We start from the raw sequence: 15,181 nt of genomic DNA on the forward strand, positions 1-15,181 counted from the left end.
GATTTTTTTTGATTCGCGTAAAATTAGAATTTCGGTATTTTACATGAGAGAGCATATTGAGTTGGTGTATATACACCATAACAGAGTAGAAAAAAACATTGGACATTTTTTCTGACAGATTATATTCGGAGCAATTTTGATTTTAACATTGGATTGCCTAGATAATATTTAGATTTTCTCTATTCGCTTAAATATAGAATTTCTGTATTTTACATGAGAGAGCATATGGAGTTGGTGTATATACTCCAAAACAGAGTAGAATAGGGCATTATATGTTATTTCTGACAGATTATATTCAGAGCAATTTTGCTATAATCCTTCGGGTGCCTACATAATATTTAGATTTTTTCGATTCCGGTTAAATTAGAATTTTTGTATTTTACATGTGATAGCATACTGAGTTGGTGTATATACTCCAAAACATAGTAGAATCAGGCATTGTGTATATTTTTTAACAGACTATATTCAGAGCCATTTTCTTTTAACTTTGGGGCGCCTAGATATTATTTAGATTTTTCTCGATTCACGTAAATTTTGAATTTCTCTGTTTTACCTGAGAGAGCATATTGAGGTGGTGTATATACTACAAAAGAGAGTAGAAAAGGGCATTTTATATTTTTTCTCTCAGATTATATTCAGAGAAATATTGCTTTTAACATTGGGTTTCCTTGAAAATATTTAGATTTTTTCGATTCAGGTAAAATTAGAATTTCGGTATTTTTCATGACAGGGCATATTGATTTGGTGTATATACTTTAAAAAAGAGTAGAAAAGGGCATTGTATATTTTATCTGACAGATTATATTCAGAGCTATTTTGCTTTTAACATTGGGGTGCCTAGATAATATTTAGATTTTTTTCGATTCGCTTAAATATAGAATTTTTGTATTTTATAAGAGGCAGCATATTGAGTTGGTGTATATACTCCAATACAAAGTAGAATAGGGCATTGTATTTTTTTTCTGACAGTTTATATTCAGAGCTATTTTGTTTTTAAAATTGGGGTGCCTAGATAATACTTATATTTTCTTTGAATCCCTTAAATATAGAATTTCTGTATTTTACATTAGAGGGCATATAAACTTGGTGTATATACTCCAAAACAGAGTAGAATAGGGCATTGTATATTTTGTCAGACAGATTGTATTCAGAGCAATTTTGTTTTTAACATTGGGGTGCCCAGATAATATTTAGATTTTTTCGATTCCGGTAAAATTAGAATTTTTGTATATTATATGAGAGAGCATACTGAGTTGGTGTATATACTCCAAAACAGATTAGAATGAGGCATTGTATATTTTTTTAACAGACTATATTCAGAGCCATTTTCTTTTAACTTTGGGGTCCCTAGATATTATTTACATTTTTTCAATTCGCGTAAAATTAGAATTTCGGTATTTTACATGAGAGCACATATTGAGTTGCTGCATATACTCCAAAACAGAGTAGAAAAGGGCATTGTATATTTTTTTAGACAGATTATATTCAGAGCAATTTTGCTTTTTACTTTCGGGTGCCTAGATAATATTTAGATTATTTTAGATTTACATAAATTTCGAATTTTTCTATTTTAAATGAGAGAGCATACTGAGTTGGTGTTTATACACCAAGACAGAATAGAATAGGGCATTGCATATTTTTTCTGACAGATTATATTCAGAGAAATTTTGTTTTTAACATTTGAATGCCTAGATAATACTTAGATTTGTTTCGATTCGCTTAAATATAGAATTTGTGTATTTTACATGAGAGAGCATATGGAGTTGGTGTATATACTCCAAAACAGAGTAGAATAGGTCATTGTATATTTATTCTGACAGATTATATTCAGAGAAGTTTTGTTTTTAACATTGGGGTGGTTGGTAATAGTTAGATATTTTCGATTCAGGTAAAATTTGAATTTTTGTATTTTTCATGAAAGAGCATATTGAGTTGGTGTATATACTACAAAACAGAGTAGAAAAGGGCATTGTATATTTTCTCTGACAGATTATACCCAGAACAATATTGTTTTCAACATTGGGGTGCCTAGATAATATTTAGATTTTCTCGATTCGCTTAAATATAGAATTTCTGTATTTTACATGAGAGAGCATATGGAGTTGGTGTATATATGCAAAAACCGATTACACTAAAGCATTGTATATTTTTTCTGACAGATTATATTCAGAGCCATTTTGTATTTAACATTGGGGTGCCTAGATTATATTTAGATTTTTTTCGATTCGCTAAATATAGAATTTCTGTATTTTACATGAGAGAGCATATGAAGTTGGTGTACATACTCCAAAACAGAGTAGAATAAAGCATTGTATATTTTTTCTAACAGATTATATTCAGAGCAATTTTCCTTTTAAATTTGGGGTGCCTAGATAATATTTAGATTTTTTTAGATCCGCGTAAATTCAGAATTTCTCTATTTTACATGAGAGAGCATACTGAGTTGGTTTATATACACCAGAAAACAGTGGAATAGGGCATTGTTTATTTTTTTTACAGATAATATTCAGAGAAATTTTGTTTTTAACACTGGGGTGCCTAGATCATATTTAGATTTTTTCGATTTGGGTAAAATTAGAATTTCGGTATTTTAAATGGGAGAGCATACTGAGTTGGTGTATATACTCCAAAACAGAGTAGAGTAAGGCATTGTTTTTTTTGTCTTACAGACTATATTCAGAGCCATTTTCTTTTAACTTTGGGGCTCCTAGATATTCTTTAGGTTTTTATCCATTCACTTAAAATTACAATTTCGGTATTTTACATGAGAGAGCATATTGAGTTGGTGTATATACTCCAAAACAGATTAGAATAAGGCATTGTATATTTTTTCTAACAGACTATATTCAGAGGCATTTTCTTTTAACTTTGGGGTGCCTAGATATTATTTATATTTTTTTCAATTTGCGTAATGTTAGAATTTCTGTATTTTACATGAGAGTGCAGGTTGAGTTGCTGCATATACTTTAAAACAGAGTAGAAAAGGGCATTGTATATTTTTTCTGACAGATTATATTTAGAGCAATTTTGCTTTTAACCTTGGGGTGCCTAGATAATATTTAGATATTTTTCGATTCGCTTAAATATAGAATTTCTGTATTTCACATGAGAGAGCATATTGAGTTGGTGTATATACTCCAAAGCAGAGTAGAATAGGGAATTGTATATTTTTTATGACAGATTATATTCAGAGCAATTTTGATTTTAACATTTGGGTGCCTAGATAATATTCAGATCTTTTTCGATACGCTTAAATATAGAATTTCTGTATTTTACATTAGAGAGCATATTGAGTTGGTGTATATACTCCAAAACAGAGTAGAATAGGTCATTGTATATTTTTTCTGACAGATTATATTCAGAGAAGTTTTGTTTTAACATTGGGGTTCTTTGATAATATTTAGCTATTTTCGATTCGGGTAAAATTAGAATTTTTGTATTTTACATGAAAGAGCATATTGAGTTTGTGTATATACAACAAAACAGAGTAGAAAAGGGCATTGTATATTTTCTCTGACAGATTATACCCAGAAAAATATTGTTTTAGATATTGGGGTGCCTCGATAATATTTAGATTTTCTCTATTTTCTTAAATATAGAATTTCTGTATTTTACATAAGAGAGCACATGGATTTGGTGTATATACTCCAAAACAGAGTAGAATAGAACATTGTATATTTTTTTTGACAGATTATATTCAGAGCAATTTTGTTTTTAACATTGGGGTGCCTAGATCATATTTAGATTTTTTCGATTCGGGTAAAATTAGAATTTTGGTATTTTACTTGAGAGAGCATACTGAGTTGGTTTATATACTCCAAAACAGAGTAGAATAAGGCATTGTATATGTTTTCTTACAGACTATATTCAGAGCCATTTTCTATTAACTTTGGGGTGCCTAGATATTCTTTAGGTTTTTTTCCATTCACGTAAAATTAGAATTTCAGTATTTTCCAAGAGAGAGCATACGCAGTTGGTGTATATATTCCAAAACAGAGTAGAATAAGGCATTATATATTATTTCTGACAGATTATATTTAGAGCAATTTTGCTTTTATCCTTCGGGTGCCTATATAATATTTAGATTTTTTCGATTCACGTAAATATAGAATTTCTGTATTTTACATGAGAGAGCATATGGAGTTGGTGTATGTACTCCAAAACAGAGTGGAATAGGGCATTGTATATTTTTTCTGACTGATTATATTCAGAGCCATTTTGTTTTTAACAATCGGGTGCCTAGATAATATTTAGATTTTTTCGATTCGAGTAAAATTAGAATTTCTGTATTTTACATGAGTGAGCATATGGAGTTGGTGTATATACTCCAAAAAAAAAATTAGAATAGGACATTTTATATTTTTTCTGACAGATTATATTCAGAGCAGTTTTGTTTTTAACATTGGGGTGCCTAAAGAATATTTAGATTTTTTTGAATAGGTTAAAATTAGAATTTCTCTATTTTCCTTCAGAGCGCAAACTGAGTTGGTGTATATACTCCAAAACAGCGTAGAAAAGGGCATTGTATATTTTTTCTGACAGAATATATTCAGAGAAATTTTGTTTTTAACATTGGGGTGCCTAGATAATATTTAGATTTTTTTCGAGTCGCTTAAATATAGAATTTCTTTATTTAAATGATAGAGCATATGGAGTTGGTGTACGAACTCCAAAACAGAGTAGAAAAGTGCATTGAATATTTTTTATGACAGATTATGTTCAGAGCAATTTTGTTTTTACATTGGGGTGCCTAGATAATGTTTAAATTTTTTTGATTCGAGAAAAATTAGAGTTTCTGTATTTTACATGAGAGAGCATACTGAGTTGTTGTATATACTCCAAAACAGAGTAGAATAAGGCATTGTATATTTTTTCTAACAGACTATATTCAGAGCCTTTTTTTTTATATTTGAAGTGGCAACATATTAGTTAGATTTATATCGATTTGCATAAAATTAGAATCTCGGTATTTTACATGAGAGAGCATACTGAGTTGGTTTATATACTCCAAAACAGAGTAGAATAAGGCATGGTATATTTTTTCTAACAGACTATTTTCAGAGGCATTTTCTTTTAACTTTGGGGCGTATAGATATTATTTAGATTTTTTTAATTCGCTTAAATATAGAATTTCTCTATTTTACATGAGAGAGCATATGGAGTTGGTGTATATACTCCAAAACAGATTAGAATAGAGCATTGTGTATTTTCTCTGACAGACTATATTCGGAGCAATTTTGTTTTTAACATTGGTGTGCCTAAATAATATTTAGATTTTTTTGATTCGGGTAAACTTAGAATTTCTGTATTTTACATGAGAGAGCATACTGAGTTCGTGTATATACTACAAAACAGTGTAGAATAAGCTATTGCATATTTTTTCTAACAGACTATATTCAGAACCATTTTGTTTTAACTTTGGGGTGCCTAGATATTATTTAGATTTTTTCGATTCGGGTAAAATTAGAATTTCTGTATTTTAAATGACAGAGCATATGGAGTTGTTCTATATACTCCAAAAACGAGTAGAATAGGGCATTGTATATTTTTTCTGACAGATTATATTTAGAGCAATTTTAGTTTTAAAATTGGGTTACCTACATAATATTTATATTTTTTCGATTCGGGTAAAATTAGTATTTCTGTATTTTACATGAGAGAGCATACTGAGTTGGTGTATATACTCTAAAACAGAGTAGAATACCGCATTTTATATTTTCTCTAACAGACTATATTCAGAGCCATTTTCTTTTAACTTTGGGGTGCGTAGATATTATTTAGACTTTATTCGATTTGCGTAATATTAGAATTTTGGTATATTACCTGAGAGAGCATATTGAGTTGGTGTATATACTCCACAACAGAGTAGTAAAGGACATTGTATATTTTTTATGACAGAATATATGCAGAGCAGTTTTGCATTTAACATTGTGTTGCCTAGATAATATTTAGATTTTTTTCGATTCGCTTAAATACAGAATTTCTGTATTTTACATGAGAGAGCAGATGGAGTTGCTGTATATACTGCAAAACAGAGTAGAATAGGGCATTGTATATTTTTTCTTAGAGATTATATGCAGTGCAATTTTGTTTTCAACATTGGGGTGCTGGGATATTATTTAGATTTTTTCAATTAACGTAAATTAATAATTTCGGTATTTTACATGACAGAGCATATTGAGTTGGTGTATATACTCCAAAACAGAGTAGAAAAGGGCATTGTATATTTTTTCTGACAGATTATATTCAGAGCAATTTTACTTTTAATTTCCGGGTACCTAGATAATATTTAGATTTTTTCGATTCGGGTAAAATTTGAATTTCGGTATTTTACATGAGAGAGCATACTGAGTTGGTGTATATACACCAAAACAGAGTAGAATAGAAGATTGAATATATTTTGTGACAGATTATATTCAGGGAAATTTTGCTTTTAACCTTCGGGTGCCTAGATAATATTTAGATTTTTTCGATTCGCTTAAATACAGAATTTCTGTATTTTTCATGAGAGAGCATATGCAGTTGGTGTATGTACTCCAAAACAGAGTAGAATAGGGCATTGTATATTTTTTCTGACAGATTATATTCAGAGCAATTTTGCTTTTACCTTTGGGCTGCCTAGATAATATTTAGATTTTTTTAGGTAAACGTAAAATTAGAATTTCTGTATTTTACCTGAGAGAGCATACTGAGTTGGTGTATATACACCAAAACAGAGTAGAATAGGGGATAGAATATTTTTTGTGACAGATTATATTCAGAGAATTTTGTATTTAACATTGGGGTGCCTAGATAATATTAAGATTTTTTCGATTCGTGTAAAATTAGAATTTCGGTATTTTACATAAGAGAGCATACTGAGTTGGTGTATATACTCCAAAACAGATTAGAATAAGGCATTTTATATTTTTTCTAACAGACTATATTCACAGCCATTTTGTTTTAACTTTGGGGTGCCTAGATATTATTTATATTTTTTTTCAATTCGTGTATAATTGGAATTTTGGTATTTTACATGAGAGCGCTTATTGAGTTGCTGCATATACTCCAAAAAAGAGTAGAAAAGGGCATTGTATATTTTTTCTGACAGATTATAGTCAGAGCAATTTTGCTTTTAACTTTGGGGTGCCTAGATAATATTTAGATTTTTTTAGATTCACGTAAATTTAGAATTTCTCTATTTTACATGAGAGAGCATACTGTGTTGGTGAATATACACCAAAACCGAATAGAATAGGGCATTGCATATTTTTTATGACAGATTATATTCGGAGCAATTTTTTTTTTAACTTTGGGGTGCCCAGATAATATTTATATTTGTTTCGTTTCGCTTAAATATAGAATTTCTGTATTTTACATGAGAGAGCATATGGAGTTGGTGTATACGCTCCAAAAAAGAGTAGAATAGGGCATTGTATACTTTTTCTGACAGATGATATTCAGAGCAATTTTGTTTTTAACATTGCGGTGCCTAGATAATATTTAGATTTTTTCGATTCGGGTGAAATTAGGATTTCTGTATTTTACATCAGAGAGCATAATGCGTTTCTGTATATACTCCAAAAAAAGGAAAATAAGTCATTGTATATTTTTTCTAACAGACTATATTCAGAGACATTTTCTTCTAACTTGGTGCGTCTAGATGCTATTTACATTTTTTTTGATTCGCGTAAATTTAGAATTTCGGTATTTTATTTGAGGGAGCATACTGAGTTTGTGTATATACTGTAAAACACAGTAGAATAAGGTATTGTATAATTTTTTTAACAGACTATATTCAGAGCCATTTTCTTTTAACTTTGGGGCACGTAGATATTATTTAGATTTTGTTCGATTTGCGTAAAATTAGAATTTCGGTATTTTACATGAGAGAGCATATTGAGTTGGTGTATATACACCATAACAGAGTAGAAAAGGCCATTGGATATTGTTTCTGACAGATTATATTCGGAGCAATTTTGCTTTTAAGATTGGATTGCCTAGAAAATATTTAGATTTTCTCTCTTCGCTTAAATATAGACTTTCTGTATTTTACATGAGATAGCATATAGAGTTGGTGTATATACTCCAAAACAGAGTAGAATAGGGCAGTGTATATTTTTTCTGACAGATTATATTCAGAGCAATTTTGCTTTTATCTTTGGGGTGCCTAGATGATATTTAGATTTTTTTAGATCCACGAAAATTTAGAATTTCTCTGTTTTACATGTGAGAGAATACTGAGTTGGTTTATATACACCAAAAAAGAGTAGAATAGGGCATTGTATATTTTTTCTGACAGATTGTATTCAGAGAAATTTTGTTTTTAACATTGGGGTGCCTAGATCATATTTAGATTTTTTCAATTTGGGTAAAATTAGAATTTCGGTATTTTACATGAGAGAGCATACTGAGTTTGTGTATATACTCCAAAACAGAGTAGAATAAGGCATTGTATATTTTTTATTACAGACTATATTCAGAGCCATTTTCTTTTAACTTTGGGGCGCCCAGATATTCTTTAGGTTTTTTTCCGTTCACGTAAAATTAGAATTTCAGTATTTTACATGAGAGAGCATATGGATTTCGTGTATATACTCCAAAACAGAGTAGAATAGGGCATTATATATTATTTCTGACAGATTATATTCAGAGCAATTTTGCTTTTATTTTTCGGGTGCATAGATAATATTTAGATTTTTTCGATTCTCTTAAATATAGAATTTCTGTATTTTACATGATAGATTATATGGAGTTGGTGTATGTACTCCAAAACAGGGTAGAATAAGGCATTGTATATTTTTTTCCGACAGATTATATTCAGAGCAAGTTTGTTTTTAACATTGGGGTGTTTAGATAATATTTAGATGTTTTCGATTCTGGTTAAATTAGAATTTTGGTATTTTACATGTGAGAGCATACTGAGTTGGTGTATATACTCCAAAACAGAGTAGAATCAGGCAATGTGTATATTTTTTAACAGACTATATTCAGAGCCATTTTCTTTTAACTTTGGGGCGCATAGATATTATTTAGATTTTTTTCGATTCACGTAAATTTGGAATTTCTGTATTTTACCTGAGAGAGCATATTGAGGTGGTGTATATACTACAAAAAAGAGTAGAAAAGGGCATTTTATATTTTTTCTGTCAGATTATATTCACAGCAATATTGCTTTAACATTTGGTTGCCTTGAAAATATTCAGATTTTATCGATTCAGGTAAAATTAAAATTTCGGTATTTTTCATGAGAGGGCATATTGAGTTGGTGTATATACTTTAAAAAAGAGTAGAAAAGGGCATTGTATATTTTATCTGACAGATTATATTCAGAGCAATTTTGCTTTTAACATTGGGGTGCCTAGATAATATTTAGATTTTTTTTCGATTCGCTTAAATTTAGAATTTTTGTATTTTATATGAGAGAGCATATTGAGTTGGTGTATATACTCCAATACAGAGTAGAATAGGGCATTGTATATTTTTTCTGACAGTTTATATTCAGAGCAATTCTGTTTTCAAAAATTGGGGTGCCTAGATAATACTTATATTTTCTTTGAATCGCTTAAATATAGAATTTCTGTATTTTATATTAGAGGGAATATGGACTTGGTGTATATACTCCAAAACAGAGCAGAATAGGGCATTGTATATTTTGTCAGACAGATTATATTCAGAGCAATTTTGCTTTTTACTTTCGGGTGCCTAGATAATACTTAGATTATTTTAGATTCACCTAAATTTCGAATTTTTCTATTTTAAATGAGAGAGCATACTGAGTTGGTGTATATACACCAAGACAGAATAGAATATGGCATTGTATATTTTTTCTGACAGATTATATTCAGAGCAATTTAGTTTTTAACATTTGAATGCCTAGATAATATTTAGATTTGTTTCGATTCGCTTAAATATAGAATTTCTGTATTTTACATGAGAGAGCATATGGAGTTGGTGTATATACTCGAAAACAGAGTAGATTAGGCCATTGTATATTTTATCTGACAGATTCTATTCAGAGCAATTTTGTTTTTAACATTGGGGTGCCTACGTGATATTTAGATTTTATCGATTCGGGTAAAATTAGAATTTCTGTATTTTACACGATAAAGAATACTGAGTTGGTGTATATATTCAAAAACAGAGTAGAATAAGGCATTGTATATTTTTTCTAACAGAGTATATTCAGAGCCATTTTCTTTTAACTTTGGGGCACCTAGATATTATTTAGATTTCTTTAGATTCGTGCAAAATTAGAATTTTTGTATTTTAAATGAGAGAGCATATTGAGTTGGTATATATACTCCAAAACAGGGTAGAAAACGGCATTGTATATTTTTTTTGACAGATTATATTCAGAGCAATTTTGATCTTAACATGGGGGTGCCTAGATAGTATTTGATTTTTTCTATTCGGGTAAAATTAGAATTTCTGTATTTTACATGAGAGAGCACACTGAGTTGGTGTATATACTACAAAACAGAGTAGAATAACGCATTGTATATTTTCTCTAACAGACAATATTTACAGCAATTTTCTTTTAACTTTGGGGCACCTAGATATTATTTAGATTTTTATCGATTTGCATAAATTTAGAATTTCGGTATGTTACATGAGAGAGCATATTGAGTTGGTGTATATATTCGATAACAGAGTAGAAAAACGCATTGTATATTTTTTCTGACAGATTATATTCAGAGCAATTCTACTTTTAACATTGGGGTGCCTAGAAAATATTTAAATTTTTTTCGATTCGCGTAAATTTAGAGTTTCGGTATTTTACGTGAGAGAGCACACTGAGTTAATGTATATACTCCAAAACAGAGTAGAATACGGCATTGTATATTTTTTCTGACTGATTCTATCCAGAGCAATTTTGCTCTTAACATTCGGGTGCCTAGATAAGATTTAGATTTTTTTTGATTCGCTTACATATAGAATTTCTGGATTTTACATGAGAGAGCATATGGAGTTGGTGTATATACTCGAAAACGGAGTAGAATAGGGCATTGTATATTTTTTCTGACAGATTATATTTAAAACAATTTTTTTTAACATTGGGGTGCCTAGATAATATTTAGATTTTTTTCGATTCGCATAAATATGGAATTTCTGTATTTTTCATGAGAGAGCATATGGAGTTAGTGTATATACTCCAAAACAAAGTAGAATAGGGCATTGTATATTATTTCTGACAGATTATATTCAGAGGAAGTTTGTTTTTTACATTGGGGTGCTAGATAATATTTAGATTTTTTCAATTCAGGTAAAATTAGAATTTCTGTATTTTACATGAGAGAGCATACTGAGTTGTTGTATATACTCCAAAACAGAGTAGAATAAGTTATTGTATATTTTTTCTAAGAGACTCTATTCAGAGCCATTTTCTTTTAACTTTGGGGCGCCTAGATATTATTTACATTTTTTTGATTTGCAGAAAATTAGAATTTCGGTATTTTACCTGAGAGAGCATATTGAGTTGGTGTATATTATATAACATAGAGTAGAATAGGGGATTGTATATTTTTTCTGACAGATTATATTCAGAGCAATTTTGCTTTTAACATTGGGGTGCCGAGATAATATTTAGATTTTTTTCGATTCACTTAAATATAGAATTTCTGTATTTCACCTTAGAGAGCATATGGAGTTGGGTTATATACGCCAAAAGAGGGTAGAATAGGGCATTGTATATTTTTTCCGACAGATTATATTCAGAGCAATTCTGCTTTTAACATTGGGGTGCCTAGATAATATTTAGATTTTTTTCGATTCGCTTAAATATAGAATTTCTGTATTTTACATGAGTGAGCTTATGGAGTTGGTGTATATACTCCAAAATAGAGTAGAATAGGGCACTGTATATTTTTTCTGACAGATTATATTCAAAGCAATTTGGTTTTTAACATTGGGGTGCCTAGAAAATACTTACATTTTAATCGATTCTCTTAAATATAGAATTTCTGTATTTTACATGAGAGAGCATATGGTGTTTGTGTATATACTCCAAAGCATAGTAGAATAGGGCATTGTATATTTTTCGTGACAGATTATATTCAGAGCAATTTTGTTTTTAACATTGGGGTGCCTAGGTAATATTTTGATTTTTTCGATTTGGGTAAAATTAGAATTTCGGTATTTTACATGAGAGAGCAAACTGATTTTGTGTATATTCTCCAAAACAGAGTAGAATAAAGCATTGTATATTTTTTCTAACAGCCTATATTCAGAGCCATTTTCTTTTAACTTTGGGTCGCCTTGATATTATTTAGATTATTTTCGGTTTGCATAAAATTAGAATTTCTGTATTTTACATGAGAGAGCATATTGAGTTGGTGTATATATTTCAAAACAAATTAGAAAAGGGCATTGTATATTTTTTTCTGACAGATTACATTCAGAGAAATTCTGCTTTTTACATTGGGGTGCCTAGACAATGTTTGGATTTTTTTCAATTTGGGTAAAATTAGAATTTCTATATTTTACATGGGAGAGCATATTGAGTTGTTATATATATTCCAAAACAGAGTAGAAAAGGGCATTGTATAATTTTCGTGACAGATTATATTCAGAGAAATTTTTTTTTTAACATTGGGATGCCTAGGTAATATTTAGATATTTTCGATTCGAGTAAAATTAGAATTTCTGTATTTTACATGAGAGAGCATATTGAGTTGGTGTATATACTTCAAAACAGAGTAGAAAAGGGCATTGTATATTTTTTCTGAAAGATTATATTCAGAGCAATTTTGCTTTTAACATTGGGGTTCCTACATAATATTTAGATATTTTTCGATTTGCGTAAAATTAGAATTTCGGTGTTTTAAAAGAGAGAGCATACTGAGTTGGTGTTTGTACTCCAAAACAGAGTAGAAAATGGCATTGTATATTTTCTCTGACAGATAATATTCAGAGCAATTTTGTTTTTAACATTGGGGTGCCGAGATAATATTTAGAATTTTTTAGATTCGCTTAAATAGAGAATTTCTGTATTTTACATGAGAGAGCATACTGAGTTGGTGTATATAATCCAAAACAGAGTACAATAGAACATTGTATACTTTTCGTACAGATTATATTCAGAGCAATTTTGTTTTTACCATTGGGGTGCCTGGATAATATTTAGATTTTTATCGATTCGCTTAAATATAGGATTACTGTGTTTTAAATGAGAGAGAATATGGAGTTGGTGTATATACTGAAAAACAGAGTAGAATAGGACATTGTAAATTTATTCTGACAGATTATATTCAAAGCAATTCTCTTTTTAACATTGTGCTGCCTAGATATTATTTAGATTTATTTCGATTCATGTAAATTTAGAATTTCGGTATTTTAAATGAGAGAGCATACTGAGTTGGTGTATATACTCCAAAACAGAGTAGAATAAGGCATTGTATATTTTCTCTTACAAACTATATCCAGAGTCATTTTCTTTTACCTTTGGGGTGCCTAGATATTATTTAGATTTTTTTCGATTCGCGTAAAATTAGAATTTCGGTATTTTACATGAGAGAGCATACTGAGTTGGTGTATATACTCCAAAAGAGAGTAGAATAAGGCATCGTGTATTTTTTCTAACAAACTATATTCAGAGCAATTTTCTTTTAACTGTGGGGCGCCTAGATATTATTTAGAGTTATTTCGATTCACATAAAATTATAATTTGCTGTTTTACATGAGAGAGCATACTGAGTTGGTGTATATACTCCAAAACTGAATAGAATAGGGTATTGTATATTTTTTCTGACAGATTATATAGAGAGCAATTTTGCTTTAAATATTGGGGTGCCTAGAGAATATTTAGATTTTTTTCGATTTGCTTAAATATAGAATTTCTGTATTTTACATGAGAGATCATATGGAGTTGGTGTATATACTCCAAAACAAATAGAATAAGGCATTGTATATTTTTCCTAACAGTGTACATTCAGAGGCATTTTCTATTAACTTTGGTGCGCCTAGATATTATTTTGATTTTTTTTAGATTCACGTAAAATTAGAATTTCGGTATATTGCATGAGAGACCATATTTTGTTGCTGTGTATACTACAAAACAGAGTAGGAAAGGGCATTGCATATTTTTTTCTGACAGAATATATTTAGCGCCATTTTGCTTTTAACATTGGGGTGCCTAGAGAATATTTAGATTTTTTTCAATTTGCTTAAATATAGAATTTCTGTATTTTATGTGAGAGAGCGTATGAAGTTGGTGTATATTCTCCAAAACAGAGTAGAATAGGGCATTGTATATATTTTCTGACAGATTATATTCAGAGCAATTTTTTTATAACATTGGCGTGCCTTGATAATATTTAGATTTTTTCGATTTGGGTTAAATCAGAATTTCTGTATTTTACATGAGAGAGCACACTTAGTTGGTGTATATAATGGAAAACAGAGTAGAATAAGACATTGTATATTTTTCCTAACAGACTATATTCAGAGCCATTTTCTTTAACTTTCAGGCTCCTAGATATTATTTACATTTTTTTCGATTTGTGTAAAATTATAATTTCGTTATTTTACTTCAGAGAGCATATGGAGTTGGTGTATATACTCCAAAACAGAGTAGAAAAGGGCATTGTATATTTTTCATGACAGATTATATTAACCGCAATTTTGTTTTTAACTTTGGGGTGCCCAGATAATATTTAGATTTTTTTTGATTCGCTTAAATATATAATTTCTGTATTTTAAATGAGAAGGCATATGGAGTTGGTGTATATACTCCAAAACAAAGTAGAATAGGGCATTGTATATTTTTTCTGACAGATTATATTCAGAGCAATTTTGTTTTTTATATTGGGGTGCCTAGATAGTATTTAGATTTCTCTCGATTCAGGTAAAATTAGAATTTTTGTATTTTACATGAGAGAGCATACTGAGTTGGTGTATATACTCCAAAATAGAGTAGAATAAGGCATTGTGTGTTTTTTCTAACAGACTATATACAGAGCCATTTTTTTTTAACTTTGGGGCGCCTAGATATTATTTAGATCTTTTTCGATTCGCGTAAAATTAGAATTTCATTATTTTACATGAGAGAGCATATTGAGTGGGTGTATATACTCCAAAACAGAGTATAAACGGTCATTGTATATTTCTTCTGACAGATTACATTAAGAGAAATTTTGCTTTTAACATTCGGGTGCCTAGATAATATTTAGATTTTTTTCGATTCACGTAAATTTCGAATTTC

The sequence above is a fragment of the Callithrix jacchus genome, chromosome 20, assembly GCF_049354715.1.
Source record: "Callithrix jacchus isolate 240 chromosome 20, calJac240_pri, whole genome shotgun sequence".
Taxonomy (NCBI): Eukaryota; Metazoa; Chordata; class Mammalia; order Primates; family Cebidae; genus Callithrix; species Callithrix jacchus.